At 32.8% G+C, this 13,362-nt stretch overlaps 1 pseudogene; it reads left to right on the top strand.

Moving 5' to 3' along the window:
* The first annotated feature begins 6,084 nt into the window (after positions 1-6,084).
* LOC149776168 (uncharacterized) lies at positions 6,085-11,595 on the top strand (annotated as a pseudogene).
* The last annotated feature ends 1,767 nt before the right edge of the window (positions 11,596-13,362 follow it).

Genomic DNA, 13,362 nt, shown 5'->3' with positions numbered 1-13,362 from the left:
GGAAATCACAAAACCAGTGCCCTAAAAATAGGGTATTGTTACTACATGGGTTTGCTGAAGAGCTATGTAGTATTGTTACTACATCAGGTTTGGAAATCACAAAATCAGTGCCCTATGTGTTTCGGGGGGTGGGGGGGAGCTATATAGTATTGTTACTACATCTGGCTTGGAAATTACAAAACCAGTGCGCTAGAAATAGAGTATTGTTACTAAATGGGTTTGAGGGAGAGCTATGTAGTATTGTTACTACATCTGGCTTGGAAATCACAAAATCAGTGCCCTAGAAATAGGGTATTGTTACTACATGGGTTTGGGGGAAGGCTATGTAGTATTGTTACTACATCAGATTTTGAAGAAAACAAATCAGTGCCTAGAAATAGGGTATTGTTACTACATGGGTTTGGTGGAGAGCTAAGTAGTATTGTTACTACATCAGGCTTGGAAATCACAAAATCAGTGCCCTAGAAATAGGGTATTGTTACTACATGGGTTTGGGGGAAGGCTATGTAGTATTGTTACTACATCAAATTTTGAAGAAAACAAATCAGTGCCTAGAAATAGGGTATTGTTACTACATGGGTTTGGTGGAGAGCTAAGTAGTATTGTTACTACATCAGGCTTGGAAATCACAAAACCAGTGCCCTAGAAATAGGGTATTGTTACTACATGGGTTTGGGGGAAGGCTATGTAGTATTGTTACTACATCAGATTTTGAAGAAAACAAATCAGTGCCTAGAAATAGGGTATTGTTACTACATGGGTTTGGTGGAAGGTAATGTAGTATTGTTACTACATCAGGCTTGGAAATCACAAAACCAGTGCCCTAGAAATGGGGTATTGTTACTACATGTGTTTGAGGGAAGGCTATGTAGTATTGTTACTACATAAGATTTTGAAGAAAAATCAATGCCTAGACATAGGGTATTGTTACTACATGGGTTTGGTGGAGATCTATGTAGTATTGTTGCTACATCAGGTTTTAGAGATCACAAAATCAGTGGTGGGAAATAGTGCATTGTTAATGCATATGTTTGGGAATTAACCATGTAGTATCGTTACTAGTACATTAACTAGTACAACATGATTCACTTTACAACTTCTTGTGCTTCTTATTATTAAACTTGATATTGTGTGTACAGGGTTTAAAATTCCTTTAAAAAGGACAAGCAAGCAATTCCTTTTTTATTCTAACAGCCATTAGACTGGTTTGAATTTAGAATAGAGCAGAAGAAAACGGTTAGTTTTTTTTCACTAGAATTTCAGGCCACATGCAGATAACATATGAGAAAAACAAAGAATTTATAAATGTGTTGCGGCGATGTTTGCATATTTAGTACTTTCAGTATCCAAACAATAAAAGGTATGTTTATTATTTGCGAACAAACACTGACAAAGGTACTTACATCTATATTCATTAGGAACATTAGCATTCGTTATATTTGCCTTTACCTCAATAAGTTCCATGGACTCCTGTATGGTGAAATGTAAAGGCATAAAGGTTTTTGCTTAATCAGATCACGTGTTATCTGTGTGCCTCTTATGCACAACAATGTCTAGAGTTTCCGAAGTTTGACGTTTTACAATCTCTCAGTCAGTATGGACATTATCTTGACAGATAAGGAACCCGTTTATACTGACGAACAACAAATAAACTTAATATTTAATGTAATATCTTATTTATTGGGTATACAAATCAGGCACTCTTTTTATGTAAATTTTAAAATGTGGAAACAAATAGTATAATACGTTGTATGTGGATGCATATATGTATGCATACACATCCATAGATACACGAGGATGAGACAAGCAGCTCTAGTCGATTTATGTATGTATAAAGATGTTTAGTGTACTGTGTATTCATTAATGCGAATGTAATCTTTCTACTGATATTAAAGAAAATAAACGAATCAAATATTTGTTAAATTGGAAATAAGATCATACATGCAACTGACTTACTGTTAACAAGTTCGTTTAAAAAATGACGTGTATAGAAAAAACAGACTGTTTCTAAACTCGTGAAAAATTACTACTATATTATCAATTATAACAACTTCTTTATTAGAACTTTGTGAATAGCAAAAGGTTTACGATTGCAGAAACATTTTCTTTTCAAATAAATTCTTAAAATATTACACCATTTGTTCAATATTAAAATAAGATTCCAAACGTTTCACTGGCAAAGACAGACACTTGCATTTAGGTAATCAACAAAAATATCGTTTTCAATGCAAAGATTATATTTTGGTTCATGATGTGCTATAATATCCCAACGACATGCCTACGATAAGCCTCTGGGATTATTCCTTCCAAATTTTACCAAGTGTAAATATACAGTTCAGTGTACAGATCAAAAGTCATTTTCTAACTTCTGGTCCCTTTTCAAACGAAAATAATTCTTTTCGATTATTTAGTGACTTACATTAATTTCTTAAAAATGGACATTCATTGTGTGGTCCTGTTTAATTTATTTAACTTCGTGGTGACTGATATAGTTCTGATATAATAAGGAGATTCTTCCAAAATAAATCAAACTATTTTGAACCCATTTATAATTAGTGTTCATTTTCGGTTTCTTAACATTATATTTAATATTATTAATTTTGTATTGTGTAGTTTTTAATGGAAATCCGGCTTTCTACACAGCTCTGAATGCAGCATTAAAAGGAGTACGTGTCCTGACATTAATTCGGTTAATATTTAATTGATTCTGCAGGTTTACAGTTAACTGAATATTTTAAAACCAAATTATTCACAACTATAAAGCAAAATAGGTAAAACTGTTTGATCACAATGCAGTAAACCCAAAATATATGCTTATGTGCAAATTACGTATTTCTTTCAGAAGAAGATATCTTGCGTTCTTCTTGCTCAACATTGTTATTCCAATACTAAAAGATTATTTAAAAAGGAAATGACATTAAAGAAGTTTAAGTGTCATAAAAAGCGTTTCAACAAATTCAACTGTGAAGGGGAAAAAAGAAATATACCTTAAGAAGCACATAATTATGTAAAATACATTTATATGTGAATTCCATTACAAACAGGTTTATTTCGTCAGAATTCGTAAATTATATTTAAATCGTATTTATATCGTATGCGCATTGTGGACTTAGTTCTAAAGCTTTCAGGTTGGTATATGACGTGTTTCCAAGAAAAATCAGCGGTAATGTAATTTTTTATGTCTATACGTTCAAACTTCGTACTCGCGTGCGTTAAAAGATAGTACCAGCCAAATTAAAATCAAGAGCATTTTTTAGTTCTCATAACTCTTACTCCACATGACGACTCAAGAGTAGTTACTCTAAAACATTCAGGTCATTCAAAGTTAATTTTAAAACAGTTAGCATCGAATTAGATAGATGTCACAACATGTACATTTATTTTGTTTCATATGCTGATACTAATTTTCAGAATGAACAGCTAGTATTTATTACATTTTATGAATAAGTAAATAAATAATTAAATAAATAAATAGCATACCCAGTGTAAAACGTTGTGTGCGAAATGTTGCGTCATGACGCGCACATTTGTAAAAAGAATTGTTTTCTAAGAAGTATGATAGAGACTAATAGCACAATTTTTCTTTTTAAATCGTTATTATTTGCCTGACTCGTCTGTTCAGTATAACGCACAGAATATTTGTTGTCTCTGATGTAAAGGTGATTATAATTGATCCTGAATAGAAACTAGATACGTGAGTAGATATACTGATTGATATTTAACAAGATAAGAAAACGTTGCATCTGCAAACTAGCTATCAGTGGAAGGCACCATTAAATATTTGTTTTAGTGGTCGGACAAACGTATAAGGCTATGATCAAAGAATGACTTGAAAAGACACTGGGAATTTTTCTCATGATAAATACAAACAAGGAGTGGGAGGAAAGAAAAAGTGTAGAAACTATTTAACATAACAAATCGAACAATTTTATATTGTCTCTAGAGTATGATTGATATTCGTAGGATATTTATAGCTTTGATGGATTTTGGTGATTATTTGTTATTATGGGAGTCAGAGCGGGGAAGATATTTCTCAAAACCGGTTAATTAGCCAATTACTTGGATCATAAGTTAATTTATGCAAAAGTTATGTTAACATGCATTATTATCGGAGAATTGTTATCTTGATATCCTTGGAAAAGGGGAAACATAACCATCAAGACAACCTCTCATAGGTGTTACTTGGTAGAATGTCCCCTCGAGTGTTATAATAATTACTATAGTTGAGAATTCAAGACATTTTTCATGAATATGTTACCCATTTTGAGTCATTATTAACCTAGTAACCTCATCCTTCATGTTTATTTAAAGGATGTATGCCTCAACAGGAATGCGGGAAAAAATCAGAATCGTTCATGAATATGTACTTGCATGAAACATATTTGCTTCTATCCTTTATTAACAATCATGCATCTGCGACATAGACAACTCTAATGCGGCAAACCCAAATAGAATTAATTTATTTAATGTATATCTTATATATTTAAATTAATTTATATTTATTTTGCGACTGACTACCAATAATATTAAAGCATCGTCAATAGTTCAGGTCCTGGCAAATGATAAATCTACGCGAAAACAATAATGTCAAAATTCCAGTTTATTTACGATCACTAGTTGTTAAAATGCATGGCAAAGTTCCAGTTTATTTACGATCACTAGTTGTCAGAATGCTCAGCCTTAGTGAGAACTTTGATCTTTCATAATTTGAATCTAGTTAGGATTTTACAGAATCCAATGGTTGTATCTTTTCGCATGATGAACTCAATAGATATGTCGGTGTCATTAACAATTTCATACAATCTGAATTCTTACCACCGTTTAAATCAATAGTATTCTTCAGTAGCGAAAGAGGCCATTCGCCAATATGAAATTAAACACATTTGCCTGAAACATGCACCAAGTATGGATACTATTTATGAATAAATTTTAAATGTGTTCTAAAGGAAAGCATTTATCTATAATTGCTTTTAGATGTCAGGAATGACTTTTCTATATTTTTCACAAAAAGAAAGATAAGAAAATCACCTGGAAATATTACTTATAAAATAAATCAATTTAATAACACAACATTATCAGTGTGATCATATACACGTATTAGAATGCCAAATTAATTCAGCTGATGTATTTGAGAAGAAACAATCGAAAGATATACAATTTAGTTTAAGAGAACAAATGGTGAGAAGACATCAAATTATTTGTGTAATTTGGAAAACAAATTATATCATTGATGCGATAATTTAGACAAATTAGATAGTTCTGTATTTAACAGTCAAACATATATCTTGGACGATACGAAATTATACTATCAAAATTTTATTTATTAAAACATGCAGACCCTGACGATAGTCAATCTCATCATACCTAAAAGCATCTACCAAAACACGATTAATGAAAATCATTGGAAAGACCCATATCCTCTGCTAAAGGGACAACATTCAAAAAAGAAACTTTCTTATTATAAAGGGTAATGAACATCTACTAAAAAGGAAGGGGTAAAAGGTATGAGGGGAGGGCAGAATACAGCTTTGAAAATTAGGATACGAAAATTCTTTTAAATGTGTCCTATAAGACATTTTCCGTTTGCTTTGGCCGAAAGTGCTTCGACATTTTGATCCGTATGATCTCTTTCAGAAATATATTATCACACAAGTAATACTAAGTAGTTTACAAGTGTCTTGAACAACCATCCCAGCCTCCCGGATCCATCCAGTATATAAAACCCTCACCTAGATAGTTTGCAGTTCACTCTCCTCTCTGGTGGCATCTGTTTCACATCGTGAAGGTAAGTGATGTATCTCTTTTTGTTCATTTGTTCATTTATCTTTATTGAGTCCTAAAGTACATTCATGCATCCGTCTTTTTTGATCCCCATTATACCTGTTTATTATATTTTTCTATGTTTCCTTGAGGTTTTCCAAATAATAATAATAATAATAATAATAATAATAATAATTATTATTATTATTAATTTTATCATTGTTATCATTATTATTTTTTTTATTATTATTATTAATTTATCATTATTATTATTATCATTAATTTCATTATTATTAATATTATTATTATTATTATTAATCAAGTATGAAAGGGATAATTATTTTCGCCGTCACAAGCTTTCTTGCAGGCGTTCAAGCTTCTGGTAACCGAACAGCTCGAAAGGAATTGGAGGCTGATATCGGAGATCACGAAGGTAATGATGCATGATTGTGTACATGTCAAAACATAACACATACACATACACACACACGCATGTATATATGTATATATATATATATATATATATATATATATATATATATATATATATATATATATATATATAGATAGATAGATATATATATTCTCAGTCTTACAATTATGCAGCTGACAATTTTCTTATAAGTGTTGACATTATTATACTTGTTCTCGCTTGAAGGCTTGAGATTTTTGACAAATCGTATTGCTAAATTACGCTAAAATTATCGCTGAAACGATGTGCTTTTGTATTGTAAGTTTGAGAGTTGTCATCCAACGTCGTGTAAAAATGGTATACCATATTGCCAAGGGAAATGAGGTCCTTATTCTTACTCGAAATTATGATTTAAACTTGGCAGATGTATCAAAGATAAAAATTCACTTTATAATACAATATAATCCTTTATTACCTGAATGAGCCCTTAAAATTAGTAAATAGTGGGGTCTCCTCAAATTAACCAATAAAAACCATGTGAAAAGGCTTGCCAGTTTCCTGCTTTTTAAAACCTCGGAATTTGTTGGGTTTTTTGTATCAGAACTAAATCGAAAGAAAACTTAGAAAGATGTTTTGCATCATTCGGATGTAAAAGAGGTCGGTGTTCTCAGTGTACAAATATTGCAGAAACTATATTTTATGTAACTCCAATAAAAATTGTTTTTTCTATGTTATAACTCTGATTGCCTATCAACTGATTTAATTTATTTGATAATCCGTAAAATCGATAACATGCGATATGTTGGACAAACACTTCAGCATGTTTCTAAAAGAATGGATAACCAGCGCTTTTACATAAAAAAAACATATATGAATCCTTAGTTTTCCTCTAATGTTTCAATACATTTTGATACAATGAATGACTTCTTACTCGATTTGTTTTCATGCAGATCGATAATGTCCACTGAGAGATGAACAGACTGATTGATTAAAGTTAACTAGATTTATCGGTTATATACGTTGTATCTTAGTGGCCTTAATATTAAGGCATTGTATAACATTTAAGAAAAGAATATATTGTAATACTGGTTTTTTCCTTTTTCCTATTAAATGTCATATAAAAGTGCCGATTGCATGGGAATAAAGTGTTTGAAAATGAGACTTTGTGCAACTCTTGGCAAACTACTACACTCCCATTTTCTCGACACTACATACTGTAGTACACCATCAAACCTTTTAAATGATTTTGTTATATTTCATGTCTAGGATACGCATCAACTTACGTGAGATGGGGAAGGACGAAGTGTCGAGGCGATGACACAGAACTTGTTTACAAAGGTAAGGACAATTTCATTTGGTGTTAAAAAAGAAGATTTGACAAACGTTTGTATTAAATATTTTACGCTAATTCACAGAAAAGTATTCGCTCCCTCGGCAATACAACTATACTTAAATTTCAAATTTTATTTGCAAATAATTTAATCAGCCAAGCTCATATCTCTGCACTTTCAATAAGATTTCAAGTTTGTAGAAACATTAAATAGTTAAAATACTGAGTCCATTTTTATGATGAAAAACTTTGAACAAGCCCCTAACCCATATTATAAATAAAATTGCTCTAAAGAAAGGCCCGATTTAGATATACTCTTTTCACGATGACTGGAGTTTGCACTCGATATGCAATCTCGCAATTGATACTTTTTATTCTATTCTACTAAAGAAAACGGTCGCTCCGCTGGCCTAGTGGTTAGAGTGTCCGCCTAAGATGCGGTAGGTCGTGCGTTCGAACCCCGACTGAGTCATACCAAAAACTTAAAAAAAAAATGGAAATAACAGCTGCCTCGCTAGGCGCTCAGCGTTAAGAGGTTAGTGTTAGGACTTGTCGGCCTGGTGTTAGGATAATGTGACTGGATGGGAGATCATGCTATATGTCTGCGGCATGATGCCCCAGTGCTCGACATCACTATAAACTGCCACACTGCAGACATCGTAGCGATATGACAGCAAAATCGTAAAAGATACGTTAAATTTCCTAAACATGCACACACACACACAGACAAACACACACACACACACTAAATAAAAGAACATGCAGACTGGTATTTAATTTATATTCATTACATAATATATTATAACCTTGGTAAACACTCAAGAGTGTTAGCTGAAGCGTTCATGCATTACAAATATCTGACCAGTAATCATCATTAATAGTATGCCCTGACACATTGGTTTGTGTTTGTTAGTAACTATTGCCTCGAGTTATATTGAGAACAACTAAAGGCGTATGTTTAAGCACTGGGAAAAATCGAACGTTTTCAGACATGTTGTCAACCAAACATTTGGTTGACACTGTGCACAATGCCTAACAAACAAACAAAGCAAAACCGAAAACGTCATTATGTGCCAAACATTGATCATGATTTGTGTGCTAAAAGTTCCGATCCTTCAGTTTGTACTTTTTACAGGGTTTGATACCTAGAGATGAATAATTTCACAGGTTTCCTCTCAAGCTATCCTGGATACATGCTACAAGACTTTAGATATCGCAGTCATTGCCCCCCAAAAGTCTTTTAATTCCCTTTATTATGTTGATTGATTTATGTGTGTACTTTGATAAATAGAGTATACATCTTGCCCTTACTTAAGATGTGCAGCTCTCAAAAGACAGTTACCTCCCTTAGTTCTTTTTCGTTTCCGAGACTTCAGAGATAAATTTGAACGAACCAACCAAAACAATAGCCGATTCTTTCAATTAAAAGTATTTTAATATTTAATAATTTACTTATTGTCTTTAATAGTTAATATTGGCTACCGTCGTAAAATTATTTTTAGTTATTTTAATAATTGCTAAACGTAATTTGATTTGCACACGTTTATGCTCATTCGTCGAGTAGATTGAGCAGTAAATGAGATCAGCAGGAAGCTTTAGACAGAGTGTTGATTCCATCAAACTCATATGAAGAACTTTCACGCACATTACTGGAACATATTATAGAGGTATTCTCTTTACTATGAGTATCACAAATGCACACAAGTTCCCTGTATTGCTTTCCCTCCTTCATAAATGTTGCGTACACGTCTCATTGTACTTAACCTTTGTCCAGGTCAGTCATATTGACAGTCTGACTTGGTTTTTTCAGATTGGGAATAAGTCATATTAGTTTACGTCTAGGTCACATGGAAATATATATGCAAAGGAACTTGATAAAGACATAATTCATTCTTATATAAGATCAGTCTCTGGAATCGGTTTGTAGTCAGATTTTACAGTTGTGTTCAGATATAATTCGTGAGGAATCATTTATTTAAATTATTCACTGGAATTACAAAACACTCATTGACCTTTGGAATAAAACATTTGTTTTTAACTATTGAGAAATCATTCATATACATTCGGAATTGCATCGTTGTTGTACATCGAGACATTCAATACTATTTAAATTCTTTCGGAATATTCTATTTTTTGGAGTATTTTATATCTTTGGTCATAGCAAACTGTAAGCAACTCTTAAAGTTTCACCTTGCATTGTAGAGAAATAAATAACTTGTTGATTTGACTTACATTGTTCATTTCACTTCCATTATGTTACATGAGACCTGAAGTCGTCAGAGAAGTACATGCCATCTGAAGAGTAGAGACTAAATAAAGGGGCGGCAAATGAAGTAGTAATTGCAATTTTAAAAGAATCTGTATCTGCCAACATAAACATTTCAATTTTCATTTAAAATATTTAAATATATGCAAAGTTGATTGTGCTTGATTTTATCCCTTTACCATTTTAAAAATATGAATGATAATCAGATATCAATGAGTTCCATATTTAGATACGTGTGTTGTTATTTTACATCCAAGACATCCAATCCATTCCAAGTGCTGCATCCTGTTTAGACAACTCCGATAAATTATAAATTAACATTTTCCCGTAGAAGGTTAATAGTTCAGTCATTTACCCATAATTATACTTGCAATATTTCGATCATTTAACCAATTGAACGAGTACTTGTACTCTTCGGGAGTGAGTCCAATTACGATTTTCAATTTCTATTTAAAAGCATACTTATTAGAGAAAAAAGTAATCAACCTATGTTCTCCCACGAGTGGCACTGTTATTGTTTTTGCCTCTTAGTGTGAAATGTGCGAGATAATCCGACAGAGAAATGACATTATGCGTATTTCTTTACATAAATCAAAATATTTTCTACCACCATTTTCTTGCCCTTCAAAACTAACTGAAATATTTATTAACATAGACAATATACAAGCACGTCATATTTTAAGCTTGTTAGTTATAATTCGTCAAAATGTAAAGTTTATTATTCATTGAAAAGATATTTCCAGCATTTTTGCAAGAAAAAGTTGTTTTTATTATTAAGCAAACGTGTTTCTTAATTCACCATTAGAAAACAATCCCGCTCTTCTCCTCTACCCACATGCTCAACCCAACACGAGCAGAAATTTTATATTTTGAAATATGTAATTATAGGAATGAAACCAGTATCAAATTATTTGACCGATCTTATCGATAAATATATAGATAGGTAGACAGATAGATATGTAGATAGATAGGCAGGGAAATAAATTGTCTGACTGATTGATTTACTTGTTGACAGACCGATTGATGAGAGAAAAATATGACAATTCGATTTTTTCAGTTTAAGTCATACATGGATTTGAGTTGCATCCATCGTTCCGATGCAAGGAATTCTCCAATTAAAGATACAAGATCCTTTCTAATATTATGAGAAGTACATTTGTTTTAAACACTCTGAGACAGCATCGTTTACTAGGATAAATTCTATTCACATTTAGGGAAAAGATTCTTAAAAATGTTATCAACCTAGACTTTTCAGGATATATTAAAACTGTAATGTATTATGTTTAAACCAGGTTACGCCGGTGGCTCGTTCTACGCACACTATGGAGGAGCTGCTGACTTTCTTTGTTTACCGGATGTGCCAACCTGGGGAATGAATGTCAAGGCTCTTTACATGGGGTTGATATAAGGCGCTGAGTACGAACTCTACAGTGGATATAGTCCCTTTTCAACTGTTTCTGCGAATGACGATGTACCGTGTTGTGTATGTCAAACTCCCCGAGCAAGCACCCTCATGATTCCAGCTAGAAGTAACTGTTACCCCGGATGGAAACAGGAATATAACGGTTATCTTATGTCAGGGTATTATGGTCACGTAGGGCCCACAAAGTATGTGTGTGTTGATGCCCGTCCGGAAGCGGTTTCCGGAGGGAGTGCAGACCAGTACTGTCATCTTATGTATCTGGTTCAAGCAAGTTGTGGATCTTTGCCTTGTCCTCCATATGCCGAAGGACGAGTTATAGCATGTGTGGTCTGCTCAAAATAAAGACGTTATCGCTGTCTATGTATTTTGAACGATACAGCTAACTGATCTTGAATAAAGCTTTAAGTCTCTAAATTTGTCTTTACTGCTTACTACTCCTCCGTCCTGATCCTTCCCTTCCTTCATTACTCCCACTACCTATATAATGGAGGCAAAGGTTTCTAAGACAGCATTGCCGATAAAAAAGATATTCATGTATGTATCTTAAAGGTAAAATTTTCTGTTCTGAATCTTGTTAAAAAATGTTCTTTGACTTTTATTTCAAAGTAATGCAAGCGTACGTCATTATCTGTTCAAGATGGAGTGCATATAATGCATTAGATAGTTGCAGGGACGTAGAAAAATAATTTATGTACTGCAGTGAGTCTAATTACTTCGCTTGTTGTTTGTACGTCTATGTTTACTCATTTCATGTGTTTAAGTTATTATTTGTTTTGTCCTGGGGAGATGGTACTGAGAACATGCTTCTCTTTCGGACAAATTGACCACTTAAATTTATTAGAGGATATTTTTGTATATTAATTATAAGCTTTTGTTAATCTCGGATAGGAACAATTATGTGTATTAGGTGTTTGTTGTGTTCTGCTTCATAGGGTGTGGCTGATATATCATATCAAGGTGAATCAAGTAAAACTATACGAATATGAAATTAAAGTTCCGTGAATGGTCACTCGTTTTCTTTTTCTTTTTTTCTTTTTTCTTCATTTTGTTAGGAAGGAAACTTATTTGGAAGTGGTCTCGCGTTTACTAACCTTTCCATTGACAACGACTGGTGTCTTGAGATCCCTGGCATTAGGAAGCAACGCTTTCAAGACAAATGCCCGCATTGTGGTCGACATCACTACTTTTATTCATTCGGTCTTGAGATATGCTAATCCTATCTTTTTTAATACCTTCTTGTGTGATATAGTATAGTGGACTATTCGGAATACTTCTTTACTTTTTCAGGCTCAAAGTCTGTATTCTATAGACAATACTATTTTTTCATTTTTATGAAAGTACACCAAATTATTGCGTAATTTTGTAAACTTTTGACCTTCAGTTTAAGCGTAACCTGTCTTTTCTAAGAGCTTGTACATACCGGTATCACTATATGCCTATATCCGCTTTGATCAAAGCTGATTACGTTTCCATGATGGTATTTTATTTCCATTTAAGTGAAATGGCTTCGTACACACGTTTATGAAACAGAAAACAATAGTTAATTGATTTTTCTCGAAAATATTTCAATCAATTAATTAGGAGTCGATACTGTCACTCTTACTGTCAATGCCTTTGATTAATAAACAGTAATATATATATATATATATATATATATATATATATATATATATATATATATATATATATATATATATATATAACGCAATCTCAAAGATATCCGCAATACAAAGCCAGACAAACAACCGTGATAAATTCCTCCCATTCAAGGGAAAAGAAAACGTGGAACACCCACTTTTCCTCCGCACCTTCCACCCAGAGAAACCACAAATAGGTCGCAGCATTTGCAAATATTTGTCAGCTATTGAATCGCGTAAACCAATTAAATTGGTTTTCCCACACAAACCAGTTATAGCTTTTCGCAGACTTCAACATTTGAGTGACATGTTAGTCAGGGCATATTTAAAGACACTCTCAAATAAAACAAAACAGACTCAAATCCAGCGGCATACATTAGGAAGAAACAAAACGGGCATTTGTCAGTGCAGAAACAAAAAGGAACGCACAGGTTACCGATATCACATTTTCCGACCATTTATTTGCTTTTCCAGTCATAGCTACGTTTATGTGAAAATTTAAAAACCGCATTTATAGATTTATTAAAAAGCGTT

This window comes from Sinohyriopsis cumingii, chromosome 18 (assembly GCF_028554795.1).
Source record: "Sinohyriopsis cumingii isolate HCF-2022 chromosome 18, ASM2855479v2, whole genome shotgun sequence".
NCBI classification, from domain to species: Eukaryota; Metazoa; Mollusca; class Bivalvia; order Unionida; family Unionidae; genus Sinohyriopsis; species Sinohyriopsis cumingii.
This window is presented reverse-complemented; position numbering and strand designations above follow the sequence as displayed.